The 27,976-nt window shown below is 34.8% G+C and overlaps 1 long non-coding RNA gene across 2 annotated transcripts in view; it reads left to right on the top strand.

Moving 5' to 3' along the window:
• Positions 1–2,639: 2,639 nt before the first annotated feature.
• LOC147655790 (uncharacterized) overlaps positions 2,640–27,976 on the top strand; it is a 54,062-nt gene continuing 28,725 nt past the window's right edge. Inside the window, exons 1-4 of one of the 2 annotated variants that reach the window (XR_015280034.1) lie at positions 2,640–2,931; positions 5,442–5,525; positions 5,970–6,109; positions 11,748–13,253. This is a non-coding gene — a long non-coding RNA (uncharacterized LOC147655790). Of the gene's footprint in view, positions 2,932–5,441; positions 5,526–5,969; positions 6,110–11,747; positions 13,254–27,976 lie in introns of those variants that run through there. The other variant, XR_015280023.1, reaches the window with a different exon arrangement.

Genomic DNA, 27,976 nt, shown 5'->3' with positions numbered 1-27,976 from the left:
CTTAGCTATTATTATAGCTGGCCTGGAGGTAGGAAAGCATACATCAACATGGCTACTAAAAACTGAACTGCAGCCCAAAGTTATTATTCACTTTTTATGAAAAATGGGATCATATTTATTCATGGAAATATCTGGGAAAATCTTATGTCAGATGGACTTACGCAAGGAATTCTCACCCTTTTTAAGTGACAGAGATTTTTGCTTATCAATAAATGGCATATAAAGAACACTGAATTATTAACAGTCATCATGAACAAAAAAGCTTAGACACAGTGAAAACTAGAAAACCATAATAGCTGAAATTTAATAGTCTCTGGTTTGAAAAATTCCTTCCACCAAACACACACATTTTACAGAAAGGAAACTGAGGTACCAATATCCTGATAGTATTACCCTAAACAATATGGAATGTACAAAAATAAACTCTTCAAAAGGGAAAGCATTAACAAGTGTAAAACTACAGTCCAGGTCCCCACTATGAAAATATTCCTTCTTGTCAGTGGAAGAACCCATATATGTATTTCTGTAATGGGTGTACTGGGAAAGTTCCAAAAGAGATAAGCAGTCTGTCTAAGAAATTATAATTCAATTACTACATTACCCATCAATATCAAAAATGTGATATACATTGTAATCAAGTTCAAGTTCCAGTTTTCTAATCTAGTACCAATTTAATAAAATCGAAACAATGAAACATTCTATATTTACAAATTTGTAAACATGAAGTATTTTAAAATAGCTGCTTCTCTTTGCTTTGTTAAATCAAATCACTCAAGTCAGTTTAACTCAAAGCTGCTTTTTTTTAATATATGAGCCTTACAGAAGCCTGAAACATTTTTCCCTTGGAGTAAGTTCCTTACGAGACTAACTTTGTTATATATGCACTTTCCTTTCCTATAAAGGAGGTGTTGCATTGCATTATGAAGAAGCAGCCTCAAAAAGAGGCCAAAAATAAATGAAGCTGAATGCATACTGTAACAGAAAATTCAATTTGCTGTTAGACTGCTTAACTAAGGCAGACTGGACACATCAAACCTACTTCCTCCAACAATGGAAGGATAAGGAATATGAAATGGAGAGGGGTCAGGGGATTTTTTTTCTAAAACTCCCTACTTATTTCTCTTTTTCAGCTCAGTTTTCTGCATTGAGTAGTTCCAGGATTTCCTCATAGGAAGGTTGCAACCCCATCATTGCCATTACTGAAATTCTTGCAGATTCTGCCCTAGCTTATATGAGGCTGGATTTGTATTGTACCTTTCTTAGTCTATTAAATTTCAGCTTGCATAGTTTCACATCACTAGGAGTTCCTCATTGCACTGACAAGCTGAATGACCCCTGCACAAAATACTGTGCTGTCTCCTCTGACAGGAGTTCTAAGTTTTGTAGATTTCTCACAAAAAATAAAATATAAATTTTCTAAAACAATAACACTGCCCAGAGGTGATCAGGAAAGCACTCTATCAAGCAAATAACAACATTGTGCAGACAGATTGTATTTGGCCCTGAAATCTTTTATTGCTTTAAAATAATATACCAACAACTTATGTCTGTTAGTGAAGAAAAACTCTTAAGAGATCTTAAGATAGATATTCACCAAGTGTTTCACTGGTAAGTTGCAGGCTTTTTAATGTTGGTTACTGAATTAGCAAGACCAAACACTCAGGGTGCTAAGGAAATAGCTTGGTCTCCATAGATGTTTCAAATGTGCATCTCTGGCCAAGATTTTTTTTTTTTGTTTTTTACTAGCAGTAATCTATTGTCAATGATTTTACAACACTGACCTCTTCACTTGGCATGGTGTCATAATATGTGCTGCTTTCACATATTTCACAATTCAGAATAGCTGAACACCCTTTGTAATCCATTTTAGCAAAAAAACACCTTTCAAGATAGGTCTGCACATTTCTTTCCATGCCATGAGTACTTAAATGTTCAGGAGCAAGACACAAAAATACTGACTAGATCAACTGTCAGAGTAATAAGCCCCTTGTTTTCTGCCAGTCATGTATTGTGGGATATGTTCTTCCTTTTGATAATCAGATTTTTACAAAAAACTCTCTGAAACTCTCCACATGTGAGTATAAGCAAAATCTCCTGCACTGTCTTCCTTGCATATTTTAACAAGATCATCATCTTGATTTCCCTTGATTCTTCCTCTGCTTCTGCCTTCTTTTCTTTTGCTTAGTTTTCTGAATGTCTCAGGTAGGAGAAGCACATCAAGTTCCACAGGCAAGGAGCATTTCTGTCTTCTGTCAGATGACATTTTGTAGCAGTCAATCACTGGACATCCCCCCAGAGGCCAAAAGACCCTGCCACAAGTGAAAACTAACCTGCTCTGCCCATTATAACATTCATAATGCACTCATCTGCACCAGCCTCGTACGACATGACATCTACTGAGCATTTCAGCTTTTGCTTTTTAAATGGAGCATATTCTTCCTTTCTACCTCTACAGTATTACTGGAATCATTTTTTTACATACACTTTTAAGACAGCAATATTTTAATTTATTTTCACTATCTTTAAGCTTTGTCATCTGTTACAAGCTGTGTTCTCTCTTTCAAACACATTGTCTGCTTTGTTGACAAAAATGTAACGGTGTAACATCAATAAATAATATCTAAAACTTAGAGCTGCTTACAGTTCCCAAATAATTTACTCTTTGGATATTCTCATACCCATAATTATTGCCTGATATTCTCTTCATTAACCTCTGACTGCTTTTTACTTCTCTTGACTAACAGACAGGAGTTGGAAGCTTAGATTATTGTCCTCAACTCCATCAGCTAGGTTCTTAAACAAATTCTGAGGTATCTATTCTTTCTGCATCTATGTTTGGGCATCTGTTGGGCAAAAGTGCAAGCAAGGACCTTTGATGAAAAATGATTTGAATTTTGGGAGCTTTCAAAAACCTCAAACATTGAAGTTAAGGTAAATTCATTCCTGTGTAACCCAACCCTTTTTGCCTAATTTTCTAACTAGTTGTGACTATGGTGTTGCTCATTCCTAGACTGCACTGGCATTTCTTGCTACGTTTATATATTATATATAAACTGTTAGCATAAGCATATGTTATAGAAAGATGGAAAATGGCCTCTGCTGCACATTTATTTCTGAGAAAGAAAAAGCCACAGCACATAGAACATAGTGCAAGTCTGATGTATGGTCAGTGATGAGTCTGTGTGGTCAGAGGTAAGAAGTTTATTCATAATACATCAGTATTTTCCTCTCCCACTTTTAAATTAAATTATACTAGTTTATAACCTCATATTGTGTAAACATCTCTATAAACTATTTATTTTTATTTGCTTGGCTCTGGGGAACATTTTATAGAAGGAATTCTTTATTTTATAACTGTGGCAAAATTAAGAAATTTCTGAAATGATGAATTAGGGCACATTGAGTGTTTTTCTATTCTAGAAATTTCTAGACAATTAAATATTTCTAGATATTTTTAAAATATTTATAATATTTTTAAATATTTAAATACGTCTAAAAATATAGAGAAAAATATAAATATTTAAATATTTTAAAAATAAGTGACAGGCCAGGGACAATGACTTTAATTTTTTTATTTATTTATTTAGAAGATAATATGAAAGTTAGGAAATTTTTTCCAATTTTATGCACAGCAAAATGATCCTGATTCTACGTCCAGCTTACTAAGGAAGTAGAAGAGCAGGAGAAAATATTATTCCTACACTAACCACTATTCCCTTACCACTAACATTTCTGAATGGGAGAGATGAGAAGGAATGTTTTGTCCCTTATTGAGAATGGCAGAAGTTTTCATATTTTTCCTTCCTTTTATAGTTTCTATCTCCTTAGTGACTGCCACTTTGCAAAGTGGATGTGTGAACACAAGAACTTAGACTCAATAAGAAAACACTGTCCAAACATCAGTCTTGAAAAACTGTTCATGTGCCAGGTCTGGATCTAAACCAGCCCTTGGCTGAGGCAGGGACCACTAGACTGGAGCCAGCCATGGAGGAGCCTGCTGAGACACATTGCCCCTGTCCACACAGCCTGTGCAGCCCTGAGTCAGAAGGACAAAACCCTCTTAATACTCCCTCACTCTTTAAAACACAAAGCCCAATTCAACCTTACTTTAAAATGATGCTGAAGGAAAAAGAGAAGCTACAGATCACTTATTTAAGATGACCAGATTACTAAATACCAAAAAACATGTTGTGCCTCCAGGCTATGAGTTTTCCTGGTTTAACAGGAGGATGCACAATCCCTTCTCTTTTCCAGGAAAAATATGTTCAGTGTTGCAATCTTCTCAGATTATTTTTGTGTTTTATATTGACTAGCAAAGGAATAACTACAGAGGGAGATCAGGATATCCTCTTTCCCAAAAAAGGACCACTGAATTTGAATCACTTAGTTTTGCAACTGGATTAAAACATGAGATCCAAGAATTATTTTTTCCCTCACAAGGAAAGATTAGTTTGCAAAGAGAGAAGAAAAAATCTGTTCAAATTCTACAGCAGCTTACAGTAAAGACAAGATAAAAAGAAGTTAAGAGTCATCAATATCCAGAATTCTTCTTATGATATTTTTCATCATGAAATAGTTAAAATGCATATCTTAAAGAGGCTCTTATTATTTTCAAAACTAATTTAAAGAAATATAAATTGTTAGGAGGATTAAATAATTGGAAAATTTCAAGTTTCATTTCGGATTATATGAAATACTTAATTGAACCAAGTAAATGTATTCATTGCATTGTCAGATTCTGATTTGACTTGACCTTGACTGATTTCCCCAACTTTTTAGTTCAGCGACAAAATATTTTAAAAAAAATGGAATAAAAAGTTAAAAAAGAAAATCTACACATGTTGTTCTCTTAGCTCTAGTGAAAATTTTATATAGTTTTGTTCACTGAAATGCAGTAGAAGATAAAACTTATTAGTTCTTAGACTCCAAACTCACAGCTTCAATTTATTTTCATCACTCTGAGTGCAATACTGAAAAGAATTAATCCCTTGGTGATTAATGGAAACAAGGAATTATAAATCTGGGAACATTTTTTAAGACTGAGCCCTTTATGCAAATGATTAGTAAGTCTTAAGAGAATATGTGATATTAAAATATATAGTTATCATTTTGTGTCAAAAGGAACTTTTAAAATAGAAGCCATTAGAGTTCCTTGATTCTGGTGATATAATGATACTACATTTTCTAAAGAAAACATCAGCATTAGAGGAGTATGAGAGCTCTTCTAAATCCTTTGAGGTTAGTTCTATGTTACCTTCAAGATATTAAATGGCTGAGGGTTTTTTTGACAGGAGAGTATAACTCAAATTCAAATATCTGCTTGTGCTTGGTTCCCAATCATAACTGAATTTAAAAACTCATTTTACTGACCACAAAGTACATGACTGCAGAATTACTTTCTCTTTTTGTATAATTATCTCCTTTTACCCTTTCTCTTTTAGTTATCCCTGCTCCTTAAAATCACCCATACACTGCTGCAGCATACAACAGCTCCACATGTCCCTCCCATGAAATGAAATTTCAAGGTAATCTCTTCCATCATAAATAATCCTAAATTTCCTAGTAGCAATTCGTCTTCTTTAAAGTTTTACATGGTGGCTAATTTATTCATTTTTTTCACAAGCAAGGACTTCTGCTTCTGTGCTGAGAAAGTAGATTCTCATACCCTAGAAAAGGTCCACTTTGTTATTTTGTTAGTTTTTCCCTTTGGAAGATGGCAGAGATTCAATGATAATAATGTGCTTTTGTTTTTAATATGCTAAATGCCACAGAAAGTACTGCAAGAAAAGTAATTTCTCAGCAATTCCTTGAGATTTCTTCTTTCTTCTTAGACTATCCTAAGTACTTCTGCTTCACTTTTTCAGGCTGCCTTTTTGTTATACCAAAATATTTGCAAGGTAAACTGAATACTTCCCTGGATTCTAAAAGAACACATTTCTGATGCTCCCTTTATATTGTTCTATCACCAGAAACTATGCTCATCTAACCCACTTTTAGAGCAGCAAACTCAGTGACACCATGCAGACTCTGATAAATCTGATGATGCATTTGGCTTTCTTCTGGAGCTGGCATCCTGTATAACATCACCCTTCATCTATGTACATCTGTGGTGAGTAATGACTCCAACACATGGGAACAGACTGTTACCTTCTGTCATATGGCAGAAGGCAAAATAATGATGATACTACATAAGGTTAATTTTGGCTGTGCTCAATACAGAATTTCTGCTTTATGTGTCTAGCGTAGCACATTTACAACCACGTACGTGAACGCGCGAGTGCCATTCACGTTCATTTTTCACTGACTGTGAAACTCAACTTGAAGGTGCTATACAGAAATGCTGAGGAAAATGATCATTTCCGTCCATCTAAGAATCAGCCACAGATTCAACTAAAAAGGTGTGAACTGTGTATCTTGATTTAAGGCTTGCTGCAATACACACAGGAGAAAAATTTAAGAATTTTCACTGAATATCCTGGATCCATAGCCTAATACAAAACTGATCTGCCACTACAAAGAGTCATCAGGTTCACTCTTCAAGATTTCAAGTTCCCCTAATTTCTCCCTTCTTGTTGTTACATGCTGAAATGAATTCAAAAGTAAATTAACAAAGTGCAGCAGTGACATTTTGAAATGATGCCAAATATGAAGTAGCATAAATTTAACAGTTTTCATTAACACAAGAATATTCACTAAACATTTTTCTATATTAGGAGAAATATTCTGTACTATAAAATTAAATCCATTCTGACAGTGACCCACAAATAACCTGTTTCTATAGTCCCTTTGCTATTCAGCTAGGCCTCCTGGTGGTGCAGAGCTGTCGTTCATTAATTTTACTGATTGCATAATGAGAAGAAGTCATGCAGCTTTGAATATTAAAAGCTGTAGATCAATTAATCACCATTTTGAAAATAAAGAGAGATAAAAATATAAGGCAATGTGAAAACCAACAGGAAATTTGTATCTATTATAAGAGAAAGGGAAATTCACCTACTGATTCACGGAGTATCATGCACTTGGCTCAGTAAGTGGGCTCAGGAAGGACAATAATTTTTATTGGTCTTGAAGGACCATTTACAAACTGAGATATTTATCAATATTGGAGCCAATGTCTACAGTTAAAACGAAGCACATTTTGAAAGATTTACTGGTTACAAAAGATGCTTAAATCCTTGGAAGCATTCTCCTAATAGAGTAGAATATTCAGAACTTTCACTAGACCTAGCCAATCATACCATTGATTTGCTAATAATTTTATGTTTTCTGGACCATGTACTAGGGAAAAACACAGTAATGTCCTCATTGTTCCAAAGCAGACAGCTGCACGTTATAAGATGGCACAGGTAATACTATTTATCTCAAACACCCACCACTACTCAGCTATTCAAATTTTTCATCACCTTCTCAACACATTATCACTAAATACCACTCAAAATACTTTCCTGAGCATCTGAAAACTTCCACATTAGGTTCTTTTGACACCTGGAAGACACATGGATTAGCTGGGTCTTCAAAGTCATTCCACCAATGTTTCTCCACCCTGCACCTCATCCTTCCCTTGGAATAGAAGATCCTTGCAGCAACACAGGCTGGAGAATAGCTGTGCTAGAGAGGCCTTGGGAGCCCCAGGCAGGGGGCTCACCACTCTCAAGTGTGAGCCAGCAGCATCCCCCAGCAGCAAAAATACCCAGCCAAAGTGCCCATCTACAGCAGCCTGGGCTTCACTGGCACAATCCTGAGTGAAGTGATTATTCCCCTACTCGATAGATAACCCACAGATTAGACCACACAGGTGGTCAAATGCAGGGACCTCCCAACACAGGGGAGGTACTGACAAACTGGAGCAAGATCAGAAAACGAATCACAGGGTAATTGAAGCTCCAGCACTTGCACTACAAGGAGAGGTCGAGTGGTCAGGGCTGGCTCAGCCTGAGGAAGCGGTAGCTCTAGCTGGGAAGCCATTGAGACAGAGTGATCCAGGGCAGGGCATGAAATGGATTAGTTTAAAGAAGAGAGTCTCAGAATGCATAGGAAGAGGCTATTTCCACCATGAGAACAGCCAAGCTTGACAATAACTTGCCCAGATGGGTTTTTTTTTGTAGTCTCTGTCCTTTGAAGTTTTCCAGAATTATGTCTTGAATACACAAGAAGAATCAGCTGATGTGATGTCACAATTACAGATAAGCTCCTATAAACAAAACATCTCAAATAACCCCTTAATGGACAGGTAGAGGTGCAGCAGTGACTTTGGCAGATTAAACTCTCCAGTTAGTTGTAATAAAAATTAGTTTGAAACTCAATATACACTGCTGTTCAGAACTGCAGTTACAGTAGTTACCAATTCCCAAACTCTAGCTAGTAAACAGCATCTTTATTTTGCCTGGTTTTATTTAAGTAAGTGAATTATCATCCTTAAATGAATTTGTCTCCCTCAAATATCTTTTGTGAGGTATATTCAAACATAGCAAACATAAAAGATGAACTAGATAGGTAAAATGCATGCTGCTTTACAACTCTTCCTTTGTTGCTGTACACTTAATAGCTGTTGCCCAAACTTTGATATTGCAATCCACCAGCAACTCTGGCCTTTTCCTAGAAAGGATACTAACATAAAACACTCTTTAATGGTATTTATGTGAGGCATATGCAACCAAAGTTGCATAAACCTTTTGTTTACACCCTTTTCACGACTTACATTCAAGTGTGTTTTAATCTCTGCAGCCTATGGCTGTGTCTATGTTCATGTGACTTGGAATCCCTCTTAGTTAAATTCCCATAAGTCTGAACACAGTTATAAGGAAGATGCAGGAGACACACAGAGGGAAAACAACACATGTTTTAGTACTTGGAAAAATAGGCACATGAAAAATAATTGATAAGAGTTACAGATACGGTTCATGTAAATAACTTTGAATATTCAAGGCAAAAACCTCCACTGAAATGAAAATGTTCTTCCAAGGACACCAGGGTTATAACAGAAAGGTCCAAAAAAGGAATTTTTCTAGAAAAGAAACATATTCATCATCCTAATTGTAATATAGCAATTTATAAAATTGTGTATAATTCTTCCATTAAAATTTAAGCCCTCTTAAAAGACCAACTTCAAGCACAGTTTATGCTAGAAAAACCATAAACATAGAAACAAGACTTTTTGAAAACTGAAAAAAAAATATTATCTGCACAACTGTTGATAGAAATAATGTCTCATGAATAGTTAGTTGTTCTGTCTTTTTCCCAAAGCAAAAATCTTCAGCCTGTCATGAGATTTCTCATCTTCCACCTTTTTTTCCCCCTTTCTTTCTGCTGTTCCTGGTTGGGAATATGGTTGACAGCATCCCATCCCACCTGTCTTTCATGCAGGTCTCATCCATTGTGCTCTAACACAGTGACTCATTTTTAAATAGTTGTAGGCAGATCAAAATCTGCACATTTCATGTCACATGTTCATGAAAATTTTATGATCTCTATTTGTACAGGTTTCCTAGCTTTAGTCAGCTTCCAAGGTTATTTTTTTCTGATTTTGGCATACTCATACCTAACAGTACTTGAGTAGGGAATGTACCTATCAATGACCTTCCTTGATCTGCCAAGACTGCTGCACTTTTACCCCACATGAATCATGGAAGAAACCCAAGAAGAGTAGAAGTCTAAGAGGGAGTGAGTCCCAAATAAATGTACAGAAATTTTGAGGAGGTTCAGTTCCATTACTACTAGCATTAAATGCATCAGAAATATTTCTCTGCTGAAACAATTCAGGAGGGTACCAGAACACCTTTAGAAAGCTCTTTCATTTGTACGCACCTCTGTGTCGTAGGCATGTAAAATCAAATGTCTTCAGCACAGAGGCAGATAAATAATCAACTTCATCTGCTTAAATTAGAGCTCTTTATTCATGCAGCATAATTATATAGCCAACACCACACTGTGCAGAAGGCAATCACCTGCCACTGTAAACAGAAACTGTAAAAAACTTTATCTGACATTTTTGTGTTTACTCATCTCCCTTGCTTCTTTCTCATTCCTTACTCTTATGGGAAATTTTGTCTAATTTAAATAGGATTTAAATATCATTGGCTGTGAGTTTAAAGCAACATATGCTTATATTTTCATCCAGATAATTTATTTTTTCTCTGCTTAACAACCCTGCCAAAGTTGTTTTTTTTCAAACAATAAATTAATTCAGACAATGATTGTTTATAGTGAGATCTTCTGCTAATTCTGAAATATTCCAAAAGGCTACAAATTGAGACTAAAAAAATATATCAATAACAAAGTTTAAATTGTTTCAATAATACCTATATATTATCAATGAGAAGCAGGGCTGAAAAAATAAAGTAGTTTGAATATGAATAAAGGAAAATGCTTTGAGATGTAGAGAAGATTACATCAACTTTACTGAATTTTGTGATATCACTCCCTCAAACAATATCGTGGAATGAGGTAATCTTCTGGTCAGCTTTAAACTTTCTGAAAATTTTCATATTTTTGGGGAAAAGAGTAAAGACAAACATAGCAATTTCTTTAAAAATATTTAAAATGTAAATTTGGACATGAATGAACAGATATTATATTTTTCTGGTTCAGTTAAAGATTAGAGTTTCCATAACTAAAAAATGTTCTTAGGCTTGGTATATGCATGAAAAACTTACTCGGGCTAAATAAGTTATCACACTTAAATTATTATGATTGTATCAATATAAAGCATCCTAAAGTCACTTTCCTACAATCTGTTTCTTTTGAGCTAGAAAGCCAGAGAGGCTATGATATATCATCAATTCACATTTGTTTGAAAGTTTCTTTTAGGAAAAAAAAAAAAATCCTTGTTTTTTTTTTCCTATCAAGCGCCAATTTCAAATACTGACTGTGAAGCACTGCTACTACTCTACCAGCTAGAAACATCTAGAATATTGCTAATTGCTAAATCCAAGCAATGTATTATTTAGTTTGGTTATTGAAAACTTGGAAAAGCCTTAAGTGAATTCATTGGGAGTGCTAGTCCATCCATTCCAACTAGTTCTTTTATAAATATTCCAGCATGCCAGGTAATGGGGAGAGGCTACCATAGCAGTTACTGTATCTCCTTCTTTGTTTCGCTTCTGCAACCTTTTGTTGATAGACTCAATTATGTAAATGTATACACACACATGAATTTGATTGTCCAAACAATTTTTCAGCAGAAAGTAATTTGATTTAGTAATAACTATGGTAATAGTGGAACTAGGAATAACACCTCAAGGGATTAAGTCCTTTTCTCCTCTACTAGAGATGTTAACTCTTTACATTAAATACCTGAAAACGTACTTCCATTTCTCAGAGACAGCTGTCAACCCTAAAAAGAAGCAAAGGGAATACTTCAAACCCACTTCAAACAGGAAAGGCAATTGTACTAAGTTTTTAAAATTTCAGCTACCCCTTTGCAGAATATGAACTTGCACTCAAAATATGAATTGTAATGCTGGCAGGCAACACTAATTACTTGGGGAAATTTTGATCACATTTTTTCCTGATTTTTAAGTATTTAGGGTGTCCAACAGTGTTTCCATCATGTTTGGATTATTCAGACAGATTAACAGTAAAATGATACATAAATTCATTTCTCTGTATCAAGTGTCTTGTATATATGCTAAGGGGGAAAATTTTCATTTCTAGGAGAAAATATCTTTTTCTGCTGCTCTTCCCATGGCTGATAACAATGTACATTTCTCCAAATAAAAACTTTACTCTTTTTGCTTCTTTCCATCTAGCTATCCTTCTTCCCATTTGCCCTTCAGTCAAAGAACAGTATACAAGAAAGGAAATCACCAGATTATTCTAATTAAAACCCTCTACATCATGAACTTGTTTCTATGTGCTACTCACAAAAAAAAGTAACTGAAAAATGAAAACTAGGAAGATCACTATGCAGTGAAATTACTGTGATTAAGATGTGACATACAGATCCTGTTCTGCCACATATCTCCTGAACTTCTGTTGACCAGTCAAGTCACTTGAGCTCTCCATGCTCCAGCTGGCTTCACAATGAGGAATAATATTCTTTTGCATCACCACTGGTCTGATCTCAATGGTTCTCTCCTCTCTCTGTAAGGTGTTTAACATCATGGAGCTCAGTGTTGTGACATTAATTATAATCATCAGAACACTGAAAGTCACAGAGGACTCTTAAGAATTTATATTAAAAAATTTTAAAAAATCTGTATTATAAATATAATAATTAAATGGGAGTCCCTTGACCCTAAGATACCAAAGCTTATCTGATTCTCTCTAATATATTTAGAAAAGTTTGTTGTCTGTCTGTCCAGTATTGATCATCAAAGTAAATTAATGTATTTCCTTGTCCTGTAAAGTGAATTTCCAATTAAAATTCAACAGTGCAATCCCATTCAAAATAGATCTAATATAATTTGAAGTACATTAATTTGACTTGGTTACCTTTTTTGTTAATTAAACTGATGAGGCAATTTATTTGCTCATTCCAGACCTGACATTAAATGACATTTCATGTGACATCCGCTATTTTTATGTTAATTGAGTAACTTTTGATTTGTATATACCAGGTTGATTTGTGTAGTACATAAGTGTCAAGGAAAAAAAAAGTAATATCTGTAAATAATAAGTAATCTAAGTGATTTACAAGTATATTTACTAGCATTTTGAGCACAGGTGGCTGTTTATTTTTAGATTTCCCAAGGACTGTAGATGAACTGTCACTCCAAACTGCTATTTTAATAGCATTTTGGAAATTAGAAATACAGAATGCAATGCTGGCTTTTTCTATATTAATGGCACTTCTAAAAGTAGAGTTTCTATCCACTAGTAGTTCTCTCAGAACTGGGCCAATAGAACTAGTCCTTGATATTAAATGATCACTGATAAGTTTTTGTCTTTATGAATATTTGATTTTTATGAAAGAATTAAAAGCTTTAAGAGTTTACCCCTATGAAGCAAATATTTTAATCCACTCTTGCATGAAGCATGTGGAAATTCTTGTAGTCTATTGTATTTCAAACACTTCTAAGCACCGTAAAAATAAAAATACCATGACAAATATGCTAGATATTTCTTTCAGGGTAAAGTTTGGTATATCCATTATGCTTGGATAAAATTTTAATGGCATCATTACTGGCAAAATAAGACTAATCAGTATGTCTCTATTCTGTATTAGCAACTGAGGAGAAATTCCTAATTCTGGTTTAAATTTGTAAAATAACCAAAACAAACACCTGAAATAAACTTTTCCATTTCCCAGCTCTCATGAGTGTGTTTTGTGTTTGTCAGCTGGGAATTCTGATATGATCTCTATTATATGGTCTCTATTTCAATAGTAAGTGAAAAGGTTTTTCTTATTTGAGACACCCTAAAAATTGCCTCCTGTAAAGTTCTTTCAAGATTTTTTTGGTCATGGGCAAAATCTTCATGTATCCAGATTTTCTTCTATGCTAAATCAGCTAAAGCCTTGTAGTCATTAACAGGGACATACTGAAACCTCAGCCCAAATTTCCCATTTTCATAAAGGGTGTCATAAAATTTATGTAGGAACAAATTCTGCCAAAAATACCATAAAAAAATCAAAAATCAAAACTAATACAGTATTTTAATGTAACAGTTTCTAAAATTGTAAATTATAACATCTTACCTAGCATGAGAAAAAGATATACATATTTTCACTGATAGTAGAGTCCTGCTATCCCTGGGAAGCTGAAGTAAGTAAACTAGTACATATTTAATATTCTTTACTCTATATCAATGCCATAGTTCACTGGAGCTTTTGACTTTGATGTGCACATATTTTGAAGAGAATGCTTTAGAGTGATTTAAGCATATTGTCTTTTCACTCTATTCCTTAAATGACTACACTGAGGAAAGAGTCAGGATAGTTGGCCTTTATTCAAATTAGAAATTAAACATTCAGAATTTAAAGACCTCTCTAAATTGTGCTGGATTCCAAGCTAGTTTCCTGCAACCATTTTTGTATTCCTAAGTACTAAAAATGGTATACTTCTGTATCACTGAAATTCATTAATGCTCTGCAAAGAGACTGCAAGGACCAAGGTTCTGTGATTTCTGCCCAGGCAAGATATGTTGTTTCAACAGATGGCTGGAAACAAAATCCACGCATTTGCTATTTAATTTTGCTATTTATTTGTTATTTAACTCCTGACATTCTTCACCTTGCACTCCAAGTGTGGCTGCCCACTTGCCACAGTGGAAGATCACATCGTAAAATTTAGACAATAGAGAAAAACGGTGACTGTAAACAGGTCAGTCTTTGGTTCCATAAAAGTCTGCAGCACCTTTGCTTCAACCACATCGATAGCAAATCTAAACCATACTTAGGCCAAGGAACAGACAGCAGCTACAGTAATACTTGGACCTAAAAACCCAAGACAAGGGGTAAGTGAATTGAGGAAAAAAACTTAAGATTGGCTAAGGGTATCTAGCTCATTGGTTTGAGTCTGTGTAAGGAAGCAGGCTGCTAAAGGACTTTGAATACAAGGGACAAAAATTGAAAAAGACAGCAATTATCCAATACTTGATATATCAAATTTCTGAACCTGCTAAACAACAGTTCAGTGCTCCAAACTTTAATAAGTGTTTGGCACAAAAAAGAAAACAGCGCTGAAGAAATTTGTCCAAGAATATATTTACATGAGTAATTTTTCCCTTATTTTGGGAAATACTGCAATCAGCAAAGGCATGTAAGGAATTCCAGCACTGGAGGAGACCTGAGCTGCCTTGGATTGTAGCTATGGTTTTGTGAGTATGTGAAAAAAAAAAAGCACAAAGATGGCATAGAAAAAAGCTGCTGACCAAACCAAGTTTTTCTTTATTCTATTACATTGTGGGTATCACTAGCAGGTTAAGAAACTAATTTCACTGCAGATACTTCTTTGGCTTATCAATACTTCACCACTGTCAATTTTAAGCCTGTCCAGGTAACAATTTTTACTTCTGATGAAAAAGGATATTAGAAAAGGCTGACATAAATATCAGTACAACATCAACAAATTAATGAAAAATTTAAGAGCAATTCTTTCCTAGAGAAGAAGTAGGACCATGCAATTGCAACCCTTACATTTTGCTCTGGTGAAGCTGCCTGCTGCATTTTCAAACATTTTTTAAACAACATGACTTTGGAAGTTGTTTGGGTGTTTTTTGGGGTTTTTTTGTTTGTTTTTTTTTTTTCTGTCTGACACTCAGGAGCTGGTTTTGACAAACAGAAAAAGTAGAAAATACAGTAATGGAAGTGAAAGGATAAATATGGTACTTGAGGCTGGTTTGCCTTTTCAGTCAGTGAAAGGTTGTGTGGTGTGACCTTCCAATTCTGCCTGATCAGTCTTCTTTCTCTCTTCAGCTATTAACTAGTCCAGTATGTCTGCTCCACCACACTAAGAATTCAACTTTTCCACGACTTTCATATGTGGCCATGAGCAGAGTGGATTCTATTTATTCTCAGACTTTTCTTCCTATTGCTCTTGTGGAGTGAAACATGCAATATCAATGCAAACAGAAAATGTTTTTTTCATGTCTCATTTTCCATTAATTTCTACATTTGGCTCATAGCTCCTTTCCTCCTGCCCCTTCTTTTGCCCATTTTCTCCTTCACACAGAGTTAATTGATCCTATTTCTAGTCCAAAATTCACTACAATCACCTCCTTCTACTGTTCTCATTCTTCCACTAAATGTTTTGAACTAAAATCCTGAGATCATACTAATTTGCTCCATGAAATTTGTTATACGTCAGTCTACTTTCCAAGCTGTAATACACTGCTTTCTGATTTGAAACTGGTCTCCAACATTTCAGTATCTTTTTCTGCCACTTATGTTTTCTATACAGAAATATGTTCTTGTAGAAAGAAAAGTACAGAAAACTCATGAGGAGTTATTTGATTCCCAGTTTCTCTCCTTTTCCCATTCTTCTCTAACTCCTTTCATTTTCTTACAGAAACGTTCCACTATCACTCCATGTCTCTCTTGTCTGCTTTCTAAGCTGACTCATTCCTGGTTTATTTGTTCTTACTCTTTTCGTTCTTTCTCTTTAGGGAAAACATATGGGACTTACTGAAAGTCCTCCTTAGAACTTCTGCCTTCTAAGAGTGCTTAACATATTACAGATTACATGCTTACTGATCAGCCAAACATTTGTTTGTTTGTTTGTTTACTTATACATAGATTTTTTGTTATTTTTAAATCTTGTCTAGAAGCTAGAAGAACAAATCAGAAAGCAAGATGCAAGTACTGAGAGCTTCAGGATACATTTCCATCCTTAATATGTTTAAGCATCCATGGGACACCCATGTGCTGCTCATGTTGGCAAGTCCCTTGGCACTGCTTACATGACACATATCAGCTTCATCTGAGTGCTCTATTTAAAAACATTACTTTAGATCCAACATCATATTTTAAGTAGCCTTAAAACTAAGCATAAACATATGGAAAATCATAAACAACTATACATTTTATCTGCACGAGAACCACTGAAAACCAGTAGGATTTGATTTTCACGAAAACCACAAAATAGTTTGGAAAATTCTTATCAAAACAGAAACGTGATGAACAGCAGCAATTTCCAAGATTAATATTTCACTTAGCACATTCTGTGAACGCCCAGCTGATGCAATACTCTGCCTCTTAAAATACAATAAGAGAATGTCTCTATCAATAACATCATCCAACACTAATCATACAGTGATCAGAGATTTTCTGAACACACACACACAGCTTGGAAAGCAGAGTTTTAATTTACCATACTACTTGTTATTGCACTTCCAAACTTTTCCTAAATAGACTGCCAAATACTAACATCTCATTATTTGGAACCAGGTACAAGACACCACCTGACATTGGACTGAGGAATCCAAATTTAGTCCTTTTGCTCATCAAATTATTTAAGGTTGCATTCATGCCAAAATCTCCAAAGTAGAAGACTAGCAAAACTGTACTAATTAATTAAGCACTTAACTTTCCAAAAATTGATGAATAACCTCTATTTCCCTCAGATTTTCAAACAATATTTTGCATTACTTAATCATATATGTCAACAACTTTTTTTCCATTTCCCCAAGTCACAATTACAAGATTGTCCTGTTTCTGGTTGCAGCTTGCTGTACCTGGGGACAGAAGAAACACTTCCACCACACTTGAAAAGATTGAAGTGGTTAGAAAATGTGTAACTACTTTCTGGATTGTCTTCAATATCACATGTATAAAATCTATCAGCCATCTGGCTTTGAGTGCTGTGCCAAACCACTAAGCTCAACATTCTCCTTGTAAACTTGTCATTATCCTTCTACCGATTCAGTCTTAAAACAAGAGGTGGAAATCTTTGTACAGAAAGATTTGTATACAGCAGAGCATCCAAATGACTCAAGCTGATGAAAAGTGGAAGATTAACCTTTTATTGATGTATGTGTAAAATAAGACTTTTCCCTGATCACTTTAATTATTTATATGTACAAAGCAAGTGAATCTATTACAATTCTCTGACCTATTCAAGACTCCTCTTCAAGACAAGATATGCAGCAGTCAGACAAGGACTTGAACAAATGAATACAACTTTGAATATGGCACTGTTTTGACTGTCTAGTTGGATCAGATAGTGCTTAAAAGCCCCTTATAGTCTTTTGGTTTTTTCCTTCTTATGATTCTTACGCTATAATACACTACTTAGGTCAAGTAAAATAAATTTTTATCAAGAGGGATAAGTTTGTTCAAAGGTGAAGTGAAATAGAATATCTTGCAGTATAACTTTGCTTCATGACTCAAATTCCACATTTGTACTTTTGCCATCATAACCGAGTAAATTCCTAAAGATAACACACAAGGAATTATTATTACAACTACCTGTTGAAGTATCTGTTTAATTTTTGAGAAGAATATGAATTCAGCTAATGAAGTTAATCTGACATTAATGATTTACAGGAAGTGGATTCAGAATTCATTTCTGTAAAGCAAGTTGTTGACAAGACATCTCTGTAGGGGTCCTTGGCTTTCAAGTGTTCTCCTGTACACATAAAAAAAAAAAATTCATCTTCATACTACACTCTGAGGCTTGTGAGGATAATTTCAGTTGGATTCATCAGGATATAAAATCTGATTTTAAACTATATAGATGCAACTTTGTAATTGTTATAATTATTTCATAGAATCAGAACTCTCTCTTATATTCACCAAAAATATAATAGCTATAAGCAGCTGTTATTGTCCTGTACAAGAGCAGCTTGTCTTGAATTTTTATTTAAGACCTGAACCTTGAACCTCTGTACAAGACCAGATGCTATTAATTGACTTATTTGAAATCTTAACTGAAAATAACTACCAGTTCCTGATATTTCTCATTTCTTAAGATATTATAATAATTCACAGTTCCACGGATCTCATTCAGGTTTAGAAACCAAAAGCAGCATGCCTTTTGCAAACACAATTAGCATATCTGCACCTGATTCCTTCTTTTACTTTTTGGTGTAGGACATACTACTTCCAGATCTTCTCCTCCAGCTCCATATTTTGCTGAAAGACAAGAAAGTCAACATAGGATTTAATGAGAATGAATGTATTGTAATATTTCTAGAGCTCCAAATCCCTGAATAGATTTTTACTTAAGAACTAGTGCTGAATTTTGACATTTCTTCATATTTTAAGCATTCAAAGAATTTTGAAGAAATGACAACCATAGTGAACATAATTTAAATTCATTGGCAAGCTATTATATTTAAGGTTACAAAAATAGCCACAGGGGTCTTTGCTTTCTGGGGACAAGCATTTCAATAATATATTGAATTTTAGTGCTCAAGGCCATATCCTGGTACACTCATAGGAAGCTCTATTTGTACAAAGTTATTAATCATGTATTTCTATATGCTTTGCAAAAGTGATAATACACAACTGCTAAGTAGCACAAGTGACAAATAGCATGTTGTTCCCTGTTCACTGCTTATATTTTTAAGCACATTCATTGTTCATGAGAGGTAGCAGACTGACAACCTTGCAAGGTATTTGTGTTCTCTTATAAAGTATAAGCAGAACAGTGGCAATATGCTTGTCTTGTCCCAACAGTAGGCTTTTGAGGTGCTTCCTTTAGTGATCACAGTCACCTGCCATTTACACCAGCTTAAAGGAAATTAATCTGTGACTGTGCCATGCTGGATATAATCTAAATATATTGGTAAAGATGGTCTAGAAACAAATTTCAGAATTTTGCCGACTTGGTAACTGAGCTCTCTTGTCAACTGCAAAGACTTCATAAAGCCATCAATGAAAGCAGTAATTTGCAGTCTCTGACCTTATTTCTTTCTGGAGACCTAATCTTTGAAATTGGTTTTGCTGTTCAACTATTCACTTCTACCTTGAAGAGAAGGCTGCCAGTACAGATTATCCAAACCAAACAGAAAAGATTTTAGACTTTAGATAAGTAATAGTGTAATAATACACTTAATTTCCTCACTCTAATAATAATTTCCCTGTCTTCAAAGTGGACTCAGTTCCTACCCAAGTTCTGCAGATAAGGCTTGCTTCAAGTGGGGTGAATCCCAGGGAGATAACCATACAGCAGTGCTGTAGGGATATTCCAACCTTTATCTACGCCTCACAAAATATTTTTGGCCCTCACAATAACATAACATGGGTCCACCAGTCAAACTTCTAAGTAGCACATCACTTTTTGAAAGCACAGAAGAGCCTTAAACGAGATAAAAAGAAAAAGGTTTACAGTTTTTCTTTCAATCTACTTGCTCCATGAAAAAAAGAGGAATTCCATTCCTCTGCCTTCTCTTTGTCCTTTCTTCCAACATAAATGAGTAACAGGCTAAACAGTAACATGTGAGAAACAACACTGTTCCTACACAAATGGTGGGTAGAGAAGAGCAGATCAGCAAGCAGATGCTGCTAATGCACATATGCAGACACAGAAGTTAATACAGCCTTCCCTTTTATAAACATAGACTGTTTCTACATAGAATCCTGTTAGCCTTCTCTCAGAAGGCTGCCAGCAACCCATTCACAACACAGATTGGACGCTCCATAAGGAATACAGTAGGAATTATTGCCTTCCTGCATCATGCATTTTAAGGAAACAAAGGCAAAAAAAGGAGTCAAGATGAAATCCTCCTGACCAAATTCTTTACGTTTGTCACAGGATCACAGAAAGACCCAGCCTCTGAGGAGGCTGAATCACACTCATCTGCAGCTTTAGCATCGTCAGTTTTTATTTGGAGATGTGCCTTTGCAGGACAACTTCAGTTATTCTGAATTTCACAACACTTTAGGTGAACAGCCACTGCTATCAGAGTTCACATAGATATATCTCAGTTAGCTGAACTAACTCTTTACTCCTCTCTGGATAAACTATTTGTTAATAACCCAAACAATACTAGGAAAAATGGAAGAAAATATAGATGCATAACTTTCCTACATATTTCTTCAGGCTTTTTGAAGTACTAAATCAATTTACAGGCAGTGTGTAAATTTTCTGTACTATAATCAATAATGCTTAAAAAAGTCAGCACTTTCTAAGTGCTTAAGTAACTCAGAAGAACACTTCAAAAACTACAAGAATGCCTGTAGAAAGCTGAAATTGGTGGTTACAGCCAGACCAAGGAATAAACAAAACATATTTTGCTGGTACAAAAAAATTTCCTTTAAGGACTAGCATGACTATGAGCAACTGAAAATTGGGTCTTGCATAGTACACTGTTATGTATAATGACTGACATGGGTACTCCCTGCACTGGACATTTTAGATAGATGTGTGGCAAGCTTATAAATAAGCACACCAGGAACTCCATGCTATTAAAGATATAAATAAATCATTTACTAGGTTTCCAAATATACACAAATGAGGCTTATTTTGCAATGTCCAGCTGGGGAAGGCATATGTTTTGTAGCATAATGCAGGAGTATAAATTATGTTTCAGTTAATTCCCAAGGCCACTAAAATGAACCCTTAGGGTTAATCAGAAGCCATTGTGGGCTACTATTCTTCTTCAGTTTCAATGTTCAACCACGGTTTGGACCATGTCTCAAACACTGAATCATGTAGAATCTGTTGCAGCCTGCTTAGTTAATACTATTAGTTAACCACTGTACTGTAGCTAACCTCTGAGGAATAAAGGGGTATATTCATCTTCCTTCTGTGAAAATATTATAGCAACCGATATCAGAACATATCTCTTAATCTGAAGCCTCAAGACTTGTGAATACAACTTCTCAGGTTCAAATTCTTCTGACCTAGATTTACATAATGACATTTTTAGTAAATATGCAGTCTTGTTCTACCTTACAGGTTACAGGAAAACATTCTCATGACCTTGAGATCCAGTAGAGCCCTCTAAATGTAGCAATGGATGAACTTCTGTACTACAGTATGAAATGCCATGTTTCAGTTTAGGAAACATACTTTAGGAGTCAAAAATCCAGCATACAACAATTTCTCACTGAATAGCACTTTCAGTCTAGGAGATTGAGCAATTTTTTTCTGTGAATTTCAGCCTAAATCCTTATGGGTGACACTTTCTACATACTTCCTTAGACATTATTTTTTCACATAGGCTTATAAGGTCACCACATAACTTTCAATGTAAGAGTTCACATTAGAGATTACGTATCTTTTTTTAAGGTTAAAGTTAGGATGACAAAATTCTACTGTGAAATACAGCAAGTCCCTTAAACGTTCAAATAAAATCAGGTTCTGCCACAAAACAGAAGGAAAGGTAGAAAATTCTGGCTGATATAAGAATTGAGGGCGGTCCTGGTCTCTGCACACTCTCTTCTAGTCACTGCTGAATATTATTCTGATGTATGTAGAAGACTGATTATTTTATTGAAGTAATTAATCAAGTAATGACTACACTTGTGTGTTCAATTATAGTCTTTATGGTTGATTAATCTTTATAATACATGTCATTACTGGCTCTATTTTTTTCCACCCAGGGCAAAGAAGGCCAATGTAAAAAATGAGAAGATAGCTATAACAAACTTGTACATTTAGAAGGGAAGGTAACAATGTTAAAGACACATTTTTCAGTGTCAGAAATATTGGTTTGCTTACTGAAGCTGAAAAATAAAATGCAAACTTGCTAAATATAAAATTCCTTTGCAGTAACACCAACTTGCTTTTAGATGTTAGAATGCAGGGGGTTTAATAGTCATAATATACCTAAGTTTTCCAGAAGAAAGAAAGAGAAAGAAAAGAAAGAAAGAAAAGAAAGAAAGAGAAAGAAAGAGAAAGAAAGAGAAAGAAAGAAGAAAGAGAAGAAAGAGAAGAAAGAGAAGAAAGAGAAGAAAAGAGAAGAAAAGAGAAGAAAAGAGAAGAAAGAGAAGAAAGAAAAGAGAAGAAAAGAGAAGAAAGAGAAGAAAAGAGAAGAAAAGAGAAGAAAAGAGAAGAAAAGAGAAGAAAAGAGAAGAAAAGAAAAGAGAAGAAAGAAAGAAAGAAAGAAAGAAAGAAAGAAAGAAAGAAAGAAAGAAAGAAAGAAAGAAAGAAAGAAAGAAAGAAAGAAAGAAAGAAAGAAAGAAAGAAAGAAAGAAAGAAAGAAAGAAAGAAAGAAAGAAAGAAAGAAAGAAAGAAAGAAAGAAAGAAAGAAAGAAAGAAAGAAAGAAAGAAAGAAAGAAAGAAAGAAAGAAAGAAAGAAAGAAAGAAAGAAAGAAAGAAAGAAAGAAAGAAAGAAAGAAAGAAAGAAAGAAAGAAAGAAAGAAAGAAAGAAAGAAAGAAAGAAAGAAAGAAAGAAAGAAAGAAAGAAAGAAAGAAAGAAAGAAAGAGAAGAAAGAAAGAAAGAAAGAAAGAAAGAAAGAAAGAAAGAAAGAAAGAAAGAAAGAAAGAAAGAAAGAAAGAAAGAAAGAAAGAAAGAAAGAAAGAAAGAAAGAAAGAAAGAAAGAAAGAAAGAAAGAAAGAAAGAAAGAAAGAAAGAAAGAAAGAAAGAAAGAAAGAAAGAAAGAAAGAAAGAAAGAAAGAAAGAAAGAAAGAAAGAAAGAAAGAAAGAAAGAAAGAAAGAAAGAAAGAAAGAAAGAAAGAAAGAAAGAAAGAAAGAAAGAAAGAAAGAAAGAAAGAAAGAAAGAAAGAAAGAAAGAAAGAAAGAAAGAAAGAAAGAAAGAAAGAAAGAAAGAAAGAAAGAAAGAAAGAAAGAAAGAAAGAAAGAAAGAAAGAAAGAAAGAAAGAAAGAAAGAAAGAAAATTCTCCCACTAACGCAGCCTAGATGGAAAAAAGAAGTGTAAGTTCAAGAAACCATGATGCTAAAGTCACTGTCTTCTCCTTTTGGCCTTACCAAAGACAATTTCCTCCCACCCAACCTTTCTCGATAGCATTCTGTGAGGCACAATTTTTTTCTATTTATGTGAGTACATACACTTTTATCTTCATTTCATTTTGGCTCTATATTTTGTAGAGAAGATCATCATCAGACTATTGGTATAGTCTTACCCTGTAGTTACCTTTAACACAGAGTGCTACCCAAGAGAATTAGGCTCAGAAGAAGTCACACTTCCTCAAGAAAGCTTTGATAAATGGCTGAGTGAATTTGTAACCTGTCCCTTTATTTGTTGATGTACATGTGTAGCCTGGTCCATGCTGTGATAATGAACACTGATGGATGAATCAAATATTGTCTTCTACTAGCAAAGGTAAGATGTAATCTCTCTTTCTCATCACAAATTAATTCTCTGCAAATGCACATGAGTTGTGTGATACCTGTGAGGTCTTTAGTGCTTCACTCTAAAACGGGAGCATATCAAGTGTATTATCCAACATGCAACAGGCCCCAAAACTTCCTGGGATAGTCAAGGCACCAAAGGCAGGCTGAATTATCACAGTGGAGGTACCCCATCTTTTCCTGGGTTCCCTCTCTGCCACATTCATGTCTCATTTTCATCAAGGGGAAGGGACTGTCACCAATCCTTGTTCTGACAAAGTTTGGCCAGCACATCCATCTGGGCATTATAAAGAATCAATGGAGTATGTAGGGTATTAGTGAGAGATTTGTAGAATCTTTTAAGAGACCCAGAGAGCTTCAGACTTGAGGCTAAAGACCTGCAGTCTAGTCCCAAGTCAAAGATTATTATGGCTCCAGAATGAATTAGTATTTCACAGCTCCTTTCAAAACACTATATAATTCCTCTCCTAGAAAGCTCTGCTTTAGCATCTGCCAGTTTAAGAGTCGAGGGGATTCTGTCTTCCCCAAACTTGCATCTCCTGTGCAAACGTGCTGCTGTTCAGTCTGCCAAGTCAGTATAGTGCTTGACAATGAACACTTCAAAGGACAATTATTTTCAGCTCAGGAAGCTGTTAGCCAAACAGAAGGTTTACAAGCTAAAAAGACATAATAAAAAATGAGCAGGTATTCACCAAAGCAGAATTATTGGCCTCAAAATTGAAGCATGCTGCTGTCATAACCTGCAAACACTAATGGCTGAATCTACCCTGAGATTTACAATGTATTGTATTTACTATTGGAAAAGAAAGATAACTTCAAAGTATTCGGTTAGAAAAGTTACTTCTTCAAAGTGACACCCTGGTGTTGATAAGTGTTCTCCACCTATGACAAAATTGTGTTTATTGAGCTTACCAGTCAAAATTAATATTGTTCTCAGACCTACAGGATCAGCAAAGCTTATGGAAAGGAAAAACAAACAAACAAACAAAAAATACCCAGTATCCTTCTGCTTCATAAATTATAAACAACAACAGCTTGATAATAAAAACCAGTATGATCAGGGATGTCTTGATGTTAGCAATTTCAGAATGACAATATATAGAGCCAAGAAGACAGTATAGTTTGATTTTCATGAAGTAGTCTGACCCTCCAGGGCTAAGAATAGCAGAAAACAAATGAAAAATAATTTGTAGTTTTGCTGGTAAACTAAGCATGACAAGGAAAGAGTATAGGATGAATCCAACCTCAAAATGTTACATCTATCTATACACCTATCTTAATGCATCATTTTCTTCTATAAAGAGGAAAGTCCTTGCCAGCCTCTCTCTGACAGACTAGATATTGAATTACTGCAATTTTGAAGACTGTTTCTTTCATACCCAGAATTTCTTCTGCAATGTAATACTTAGTTTTAATTATAGGTTAAGCTGTTGTACAGAAAAGTCTCACTATTTGCCAGAATTTAATTTGTTAAGGTGTCCTTTCAGATATAACAATGAAACGTTATTTTACACAACTGGGATTCATTTGTTAAAGGTGTCCAGAAAAATCACAGTTGTTTCATTTAGCAGATACTAGCATACTGTGAAAATGAAGGTGCTAGTGAATGTGCCTTAAAATACTATCTCCTTTACTTTTGGAGTGTGCAGATTAAGGTTCTATCTATATTGCTTCTTAGGGTTACCTGTGAGGTCATCCTCAAACAGCATTCTTTGCTTTTCCCCCTATCTGTAGTGAACTTCAGAGCCTATACCTATATCTTTCATATGATACTCACTTGTTTCCACAGCAGGACACAACTTCAGTGTGCAGATTCCTTGCATACTTGCAAAACACAGCTCTTTCCTCCAAATCCTGTTTTTTTCTCCATGTTTGTTTATACCTATGGATAACAGAGAGGAAAGGGGACACAGAGGAACAGAAAACAAGCTGAGAGTCTGGAGGAATGGTGGCAGAGGTTTTATGTTGAAGAGTACTTTACATTGGTACTTTTCAAACAATAGGGCTGTGTAAGGAATTGGGCTTGATCTCACACCCAGGATTTAACTTTTAGGCTCCAAGGAGACAGTGTGAATCATTGTGCTTACCTCTGGGAAATGAGCATATAGGTTTAAAATGTAAAGATGATGATGATGATGGCTTTGTTCCAGAGGATATATTCTTAGCTCTCTCTTAATTCAAATACAAAACTCACTTTGACTTCATTTGCATAAATAAGAGCATGAGAGACATTTACAATAGGAGCAGTAATTTGCATCTAAGCATATGGATGCTCATATTCATAACTTGTGTGACTTTTATGGCTGATGGTTTCTTAAATAAACAGTACTAGCATCTAGCTACTGTCTGGATTTTTAAATTTTATATTTCTTAATATGCCTAGGTATTCTGGCTATAGAGAAAACCCTGAAAATCTTGCCATGTCTAAGTATTTCAGCACACACTAAATATTCTAGGAAATAAGAAGCCCAGCTTTACAAAATGTACTCTGTGGCTCACTATCCCTCAGCCACCACACACTGTTTTTAAAACAAAGTCCAGTAAAGTGATATGCTACTGATACACACGCTCAAGGAATGCACGAGAGAACACTCCTGCCATAAGTACAGGGTGAGGTGTTGACTTTGCAGACATTTGGTCTGCAGATTGAACAAAGATTTGCCCAAAGATTTTGCAAGTTCTTTTTTCTCCTCAGTATATCCTGAAAAATTACAGGATGAGTCCCCAAGTCTGGCCACTGTTTTTCTTTCCTAGAATCTTTGCCAGCTTCCTTACTCCTTTCTGTCCTATGCTGTGAAATTTTATCACCTCCCTTTATGCAGCTCTCAAAGTTTCCATGATGCTACAATACTAAGTTCTGATAATGAAGAAAAAATTACCATATTTTGTGTATTCATGTCATTTATTTACCAAAGTGTATTCACACAAGCATGAAAATATATCTTTTCTTCCCAGTGAATTAATCTCTTCATTTCATATTATCAAACTTCTATTTCTTGCAAGTTTTGATTATAACAAAGAAGGTGCAAAACACAACAACAAAAACCCAAGCCAAGATATTAAAGCTTCTGAAACACTCCTAAAAATTTATTCCAATTAGAATGGGCAGCTATAGCATATTTCAGTACACTTATATAGACTGCTCACTTCTTTAAGTGCTTGTGGCACCTGGGCATCTCACTTCCATCACTTCTTTATATTCCTTTATATTTACCATCACAAATACCATGAACAATGCAAACAACAAGGTCATCTCACTGAAATTCCGAGTTATTTAAAGTCTACCACAGTAATCCTCTTCTTCCAGAAAGAAGATTTTGTCATTATTGGTGTCAACCATAGGTCCCATGAATATAAGACTTCATCAATGTCAATTAAACTCTATGACCTTCGGTAAGAGAGTAGAATCAAAGTTAATTCAAATGCTAACAAATATAATTCCTTTAATAATTTAAACACTAGTTTTTTCTAAAATTAATTTTTTCATATGATTAAAGTAATGGCCAATATCATCAGAAAATTTTCTGATGGATTAAAGTATTAGACTTAAAATAACTGTAAATGATTTGTCATAACTTTACAAATTAGTAAAGATTAACCACAGGTATCTGTCTAATTAACCTCTAAATGATCATTTGAATGCATTATAGTAAAATATTTGAAAAAACTATAATTTTTATTGCAATAATTAAACATATTTTCAGAATTAAAAATAATTTATTATCTTATAAGCAGTGCTATTTAAGTCATACCAAATTTCAGGTTCTTTGTACAAAACTTGGTATAATTTCATACATAAACCAGTTTCATGAAACTGTCTTGGTTTTGGTATTTTCTTCATAGTAGATAAGTATGGGGCAGTATTTGGGATTTGTGCTGTGGAAACTGTTTATAATTCAGGGTTGGTTTAGCTCCTGATGAGCAGGGCTTGCCCAGCATCAAGACTTTTTCTGCTCCTCATCCCACCAGCACTGGGGGTGCACAAGAAGCTGGGAGGGGACACAGCCAGGACAGCTGATCACAACTGACCAAAGGGATATCCCACCCCACGTGGTCTCATGCTCAGTATATAAATCAGGCAAAGAAGAAGGAAGGGGAGGATATTCAGAGTGATATCTTCTAGGTAAGAATTTGGTCTTGAGTGACAGATTTCAGATTAGGATGCATGTCAGTCTAAATTTGGAAGCCAATTCCTACAACAAGTCACCCTCCCAGATAATAGTTGTTATTTCACCTCTAATTTTAATGCATCTGCATTAATTTTGGTTTTGATGGGTTTTTTTCTAAAATGTCTTTACATTTTTTTTCTGTCTCTTTAAACTCGTTTAGGAACCTT

This window comes from Cyanistes caeruleus, chromosome 1 (assembly GCF_971803275.1).
Source record: "Cyanistes caeruleus chromosome 1, bCyaCae1.hap1.1, whole genome shotgun sequence".
Lineage (NCBI taxonomy): Eukaryota > Metazoa > Chordata > Aves > Passeriformes > Paridae > Cyanistes > Cyanistes caeruleus.
The sequence above is the reverse complement of the archived record's forward strand: the minus strand, read 5'-3'. Positions and strand labels throughout refer to the sequence as shown.